General features: G+C 51.6%; 1 long non-coding RNA gene across 1 annotated transcript; it reads left to right on the top strand.

The window, feature by feature from the left end:
* Positions 1-3,591: 3,591 nt before the first annotated feature.
* Positions 3,592-5,646, top strand: LOC112407457 (uncharacterized). Its single transcript, XR_003004751.1, has 3 exons — positions 3,592-3,674; positions 4,729-4,787; positions 5,468-5,646. It is a non-coding gene; the product is annotated as an uncharacterized LOC112407457 (long non-coding RNA).
* The last annotated feature ends 427 nt before the right edge of the window (positions 5,647-6,073 follow it).

Raw genomic sequence — 6,073 nt, 5'->3', positions numbered from 1 at the left:
CAGAGGGTGTGAGGAACCGGAGTCTCTCCACCCCGCCCCCAGAAAAGGACTGGTAGACCTTTCCGCACGTTGGGACATTTTCAGCTTCAGCCTGGAAAACATTATGTTCTTATTGTATTCTGGTTCAACTGGAACGAATTCAGAAAATGCATAGCTGGGGTTCCAACTCAAACTGGTTCATTGGGTACTTTTTGAGTTAAAAAAAAAAATGGATTTAAGTAATGAGTCAGTAAAAGAAAAAATCTGAGCTCAGGATTGAACATTTCAGGTGGAAGGCTTTCATTCATTGGTTCAGTTTAAGTCTCTTGCTGTTCAGATCAACTCAACGGCATTTATTTAGCACCTAGTTTCTTCCAGGAATGGGTGTGGGATAGTCTCATGGAAATTCTGCTCAGCTGGGGAAAGAGACAAGCAAACAGTCTCACTCCCCAGGAGCAAAACACCCAGGAACCCCAACAGGGAGTGACAAGTCCTGGGTGAGGCTGGCAGCGGAGGGGTGATGTTTTTTGGGCACCGAACAGTGAGTGAGGAGGGGTTTCCCAGGCTGTGGTGATGAGAAAAGGAAACAGGAAGGTCGCAGAAGCTGTGGGGTGTACGCAGCCACAGAAGAGGGGAAGGGGGCACTTTGGTCTGCAGGGGGGCCATGGGCTTGGAGAGGTGCCCAGAGCACACCACGGGGACTCCGTGCTGGGCCTCTGCACCTGACACTGTCCCCACCTGTGGTGTGGGAGCTCTGTCAGTGCCATAAATCCCCTGTGTGGAAAGAACACATTGCACTTATCCAGTACTTACTTAACAGCTTTCTTGAGATATAACTGACATACCATACAGTTCGCTCAAAGTGTACAATCGGATAGGTTTTAGACTATTCACAGATAATGTGCAACCATCCCCACCGTCAGTTTTAGAACATTTTCATCACCTCAGGAAGACCCTCCATATCCTTTAGCTATCACCCTCCAATCCCCCGACCCCAGACCCCCATCCCACCCCGGCCCTAAGGAACCAAAACTGAGTCCCCTTAAAACCAAGTTCCTCTGCCAAGGTTATGATCCACCTCTCTTCCCGAAACGTTATTCTTTTTTTTGTCCAACACCTGTTCCCCTCAAGATTGAGGAGTATCAAAGAAAAGGGGGGCATTGAAACCAAGTAGGACACTGGGGTGCCCTCCTGTGTACAAAAGCCTTTCCGTGTCCCCCATTTCTTGTTTGGAGGAAAAATGTTTCAGCCGCCAAGACCTTCCCAGAGTTCCAAAGGGCAGATTCAAACAGTTACTAATTAAGGGAGTGAGGGAACGCAGAAAGAAACAATAGTGCAGCATGGGGCCTGGTCTTGGTTCCTCCTGCGGGGATATGCATAACAATGTGATAAAGATCTCTGAGATATTCTGCAGGAACTGAGGCCCCCACCCAGGTGGAGGCTGGTAACTTCAAGCTAAGCATAAGCACTGGACCCCAGACTGGTTGGAACCAGAAGGCTGATGACTGAGATTCCTGGAACACGGCCCTGTTACCTCACCACCAACCAGTCAGAGGCAGGTCACACACCCTGCAGCCCTCCCCGCAAATCTTGCCTATTAAAACTCTTCCTCGAAAACCATCAGGGACTTTGGGCCCTTTGAGCCTGAGTCACCACGCTCTCCTTGCTTGGCCCTTGCAATAAACCTTTCTCCACTCCAGACTCTGGCGTTTCTGTTTGTTTGGCCTCACTGTGCGTCAGGCACACGCACTTGGGTTCAACAACATAGCCACTAACCTACTTTGTTTGTATAGATTTCCTTACTCCGAACATTTCAAATAAATGGAATCATACAATACGTGACTTTTTGCATCTGGCTCCTTTCATTTAGCATAATGTTTTCAAGGCCCATCCACGCTCTAGCATGCATTAATACTTTACTCCTTTTTATGGCCAAATAATATTCCGTTGTATGGATATACCATATATTACTTATCCACTGGTCCTTTGATGGACATTCGGGTTGTTTCCACGCTTTGGCTGTAGTGAATAATGCTGCTGTAAACATTCCTTGTAGGAGTTGTAAACAAACTTGTAGGAGTTTCCATACAAGTCCTTCCTGTTATGACTCCCATGTTACAGATGAGGACATATGTTTTCATTTCTCATATACCTAGGAGTAGAATTGCTGGGTTGTAAGGTAGCTCTAATTGTTTGAGGAATGGCCAGAATGTTTGATATTTATACATTTATTTTGAGGAGAAGGAAACGAACGAGGAGATGGCAGTGATCATGGAAATCTGCTCAGAGCCAACGTGAGCCCATGTTTGGGAAAAGGAGGCGTTCGGAAAGCAATCAGATCACTGTGAGTGCCACTGCCGTCTTCCAAGTGACAGTGCCAACTGGGAGAAGACGGGCACAGGGCCAGCACATGTGGCCATCCACCTAGTGACCAAGGGAACCTCCTTGTCACCGCCACACCCTCCAAAAACCAAGGCCCAGGCTGACTCTCCAAGAAAGTAGCACAGCAAACACATGTTCACCCAGCCGGGCATCTCTCCCTTCAGACACAGTGAAAGATAAAGATAAAGGTCTGGTGGGATGAAGAGACTTCTTTGATGGCCTGTCCATGCTGGCACATTGGTTGAGCTCCTAACTATGTACCAGGGGCTGCTAAGCTAAGCAAGTACACGTATTCTGTACACACAGGGCTCACCATGTGTCAACCACTGCTCTAAACCCTTGCCTGACTGAAATGCTTTAAATCCTTCCAACAACCCTGTTCTGGCTTCCTGTTCTGGCTCCCATGTTTCAGATGACACTGAGTCATGGGGGAGCTAGCTTTCCCAAGGTCGAACAGCGTAGTTCATGGTGATGAGGCTGGGATGTGAAGGCAGCCTGTGTGGCTCCGGTGCCCACCTCACCACATCGCCTCAACTGTTCTCTCACAAGGACAAGGTTGACACCCTCATTTCACAGAAGAGGACACTGAGGCTGAGCTGGATACCCTTTCCCAAGGCTGAAGACTCTAGCCCAGTCTCCAGCCCACGCCAAGGCCTCCCTTTATGGTGACAGGGGACAGAGCTCAGCATGCAGTGAGTCACAGTGATTGGAGTTACGGGCGTGCATCTCCTCTAAGAAGTTCTCCATGACAGCTCCCCCAGTTGAGGTCACAGGTGCCCCCTCTGGGTTCCCGCAGCTCCCACAGATGCCTCTGCCATGGCCCAGCCCGCTGCGTGTGACCATTGGCCTGCAGGTGGCCGACGCCCACTGACTGTGAGCTTGACCTCGTCCGCTCTGCACCTGCAGCACCGAGCCCAGGGCCTGGCCCAAGCAGGCGCCAAACACGCATGCGGGTGCTAAACAGGTGAACCGTGACAGCGAGGTCCGGGTAATGAGTGACAGAGGGGCTTGGGGAGGGAAGAGCTGAGGTGCACCTTGAGCCAGGTCCTGGAGGGGGGCACCCAGAGCAGCGGAGGGGTGGGGACCCCACATGGGACAGGGACTTCCAGTGGGGAGGGCTGGGGGGTCCTAGGGCCCTGCGGTCTAACAGTCCAGAAAGCCTGCAGGTGGGGCGACTGCTGTGCTGCAAGGGGGGGCGGGGGAGGCCAGAGGCCTCCTTTGTGCAAAAGAGAAGGTGCCCTTCCTCCCTCGGGGGTGCCCAGCCCTGCCCAGGACCTTGGGAGCTGTCCGGACCCCTCATCTGGGCCCCTCGGGTAGGACACAAGCTGTGCGCTGCATGTGAGATCCTCTGGGGCTGCCTGGGCTGTATGCACAGGGTGGTGTGTGTGGTGTGCGTGTGTGTGTGTTTCTGATGTGTGTGAATTTGCACTGCAGTTTCTAAATCTCCTCGGCTGGTTGGCCTCTGAACAATGAGGGGTGTGAGGGTCCTGCTTCCCAGAACCAGAGACGCGGGGTGTCTTTCAGAGGAGGTCACAGTGGCTTTCACCCTGGTCCCTGGGAACGGGGCTGACACGGATCCCACAAGGTGCCGAGAGCAGGCTGCCGGTCCCCGGTGGGCAGGCCACAAGCCTGCCTGCCTTCCCTCGGCTTAGTCCTTAGTGGGTGAGGGGAAAGGTGTGGACAGAGAGAAAGGAGGAAAATGTTCCCAATGGGGTCACGGGGCCTGGTCACCAAAGCTGTGGCTTAAAAGGAGACACAGGAGGACAGACTGGGGGTCCACATAAGGTAGAAGAATGTTTTGGAAACCAGAGATGCCCAATAGTGGAGGAGGCGGCCTCATAAGGGACTGAGCCTTCCACCCCAGGACTGTTCCAGCAGAAGCTGAGGACCCCGTGGTGTCAGAGATTCTCTCCTTTCTGGGGCAGGGCGTGGATAAGGAAAAACCCCACAGATCCCTTCCATCCTGAGCTTCTGAAAAGGGACCAGGGCCTCTCGGGATGCCTCCCAGGAACTGCTTTTGCTCTCAATCCCTGGAAATTACTTAATACTTCCTCACTCCCACCCTCCTCCCTGCAAATACTCCAGGCTGTCAGGGTGTGGAGGGGAATTTAGAGCCCACCCTCCCATTTTACAGGTGAGGACACTGAGGCCCTTACAGAAAAGGGACTTGCCGAGGTCACGGTGGTGCCAACATTCATGGGCGCGTGTTGAACCAGGCACCCGGCTGAGCACTTGCCGGCTTCTCATTCCAACTCCTGAGGGAGCTGTCTCCATTTTACCCAGACTGAGAGAGGGTCATTTGCCCCAGGTCCCATCACTAGAAAGAGGAGGGGCCGCATTCTAACAGGGTCCCCTCTGCTTCCAAAGCCCTTGCAGGTGACCCTGAACCTCAGACCTCGGTGTCCCACACACAGCGATAAAATCAGGTAAGTCCACTGAGAAATGCAGATGGTCCCTCTCAGTGATGTCTGCCGGGGTTAGTCTAGTGAGGCTGGGTGAATCATTTTCTCTCTTTGAGCTTGTTTCCTTCATTGTAAAATGGGGGTAATAACAGTAACACTAATATTCAGGACTTCTACAATTTCAGTAAATAACATAAGCACAGGCTGCTTTTTGGAGCTCTCAACAAATAACATTACTCCCTCCTCAATCCCTTTCCATAGCCAAAGTTTTATGGGTATGTTTTAAGTTATTTCTTTCAATGCATTTTCAAATGTTAAGAATGATGCCAAAGGCTGATTAGCCATAAGGCTGACAAAGCTCCCAGACTCCTGAGACTAATGGCCTCGATTCATTGAGGTATAATCTACATACAATAATATGCACCCATTTTAGAGTTTGGTGAGTTTTGATAGCTATATACACTCACGTAACTGCTTTGATCAAGATATGGAACATTTCCGTCATCCCAGAGTTGCCCTGTCCCCATCCCAGTCACCTCCCTCCCTCTGTCCCAGGCCCTGACAACCAACGGTGGTCTATGGCTTAGATTTGTCTTTTCCAGCCTTTTTACAAGTGGGTCATACAGTATGTACTCTTTTGTGTCTAGCTTAGATTCATCCAGTTTCTTGCGTCAGTAATTTGATCCATTTTATTCCCACACAAGGATCTAACAAGTAAGCCGGTTGCTTCAAGGTGGCTCCTCTGACAGGCTGCGCTCAAGAACTGGCCAGTCTCCTGCTCAACTGTATCTTCGGTGTTAACCACGCAGGGCCTGGCCCTTAGTAGGCGCTGAAGTTTGTAGCGAGGAGATTAATTAAACATGCAACATTTGTGAGAAGCCTAATCCGCCAGGACCGAGGTGGTGAGTCACTTCATTGCTTTTCAGGCAGCTCCACCAGAGTGGAGAAGAAGTGAGAAGGTAAAACTCTAATATGATGAAGTGGAAAGGAAGGTTTAAAATAAAGAGCTGAAGCCGACCTGGGAATAGTCCCTGTGTCCAATTACCCAGCCCAGCTCGGCCTTCCCCGCCCCCGACCCCACCAGGGATAATTAAAACCTCGTCGCCTCTGTCGCTTCCCCGGGGAGGCGGCGACGCTCCGTAATGAATGCGCTCTGAGGAATGAATAACGACACAGTGGCCTCCTTGTTCGGCGGCCGGGGAAACTGAGGCCAGAGGGCGGGAGGGAGGCCGCCGGGTGACTGGAGTCTGGGTCACCGCGTGAGTCAGCGGCGCAGACAGGCAAGACTGCTGTCATTAAGGTTTCCAGTT

Source organism: Neophocaena asiaeorientalis, unplaced genomic scaffold, assembly GCF_003031525.2.
Source record: "Neophocaena asiaeorientalis asiaeorientalis breed wild unplaced genomic scaffold, Neophocaena_asiaeorientalis_V1.1 scaffold133, whole genome shotgun sequence".
Classification (NCBI taxonomy): domain Eukaryota; kingdom Metazoa; phylum Chordata; class Mammalia; order Artiodactyla; family Phocoenidae; genus Neophocaena; species Neophocaena asiaeorientalis.
Note: the sequence above shows the minus strand (reverse complement) of the source record. Positions and strands in the feature narration are given on the sequence as shown.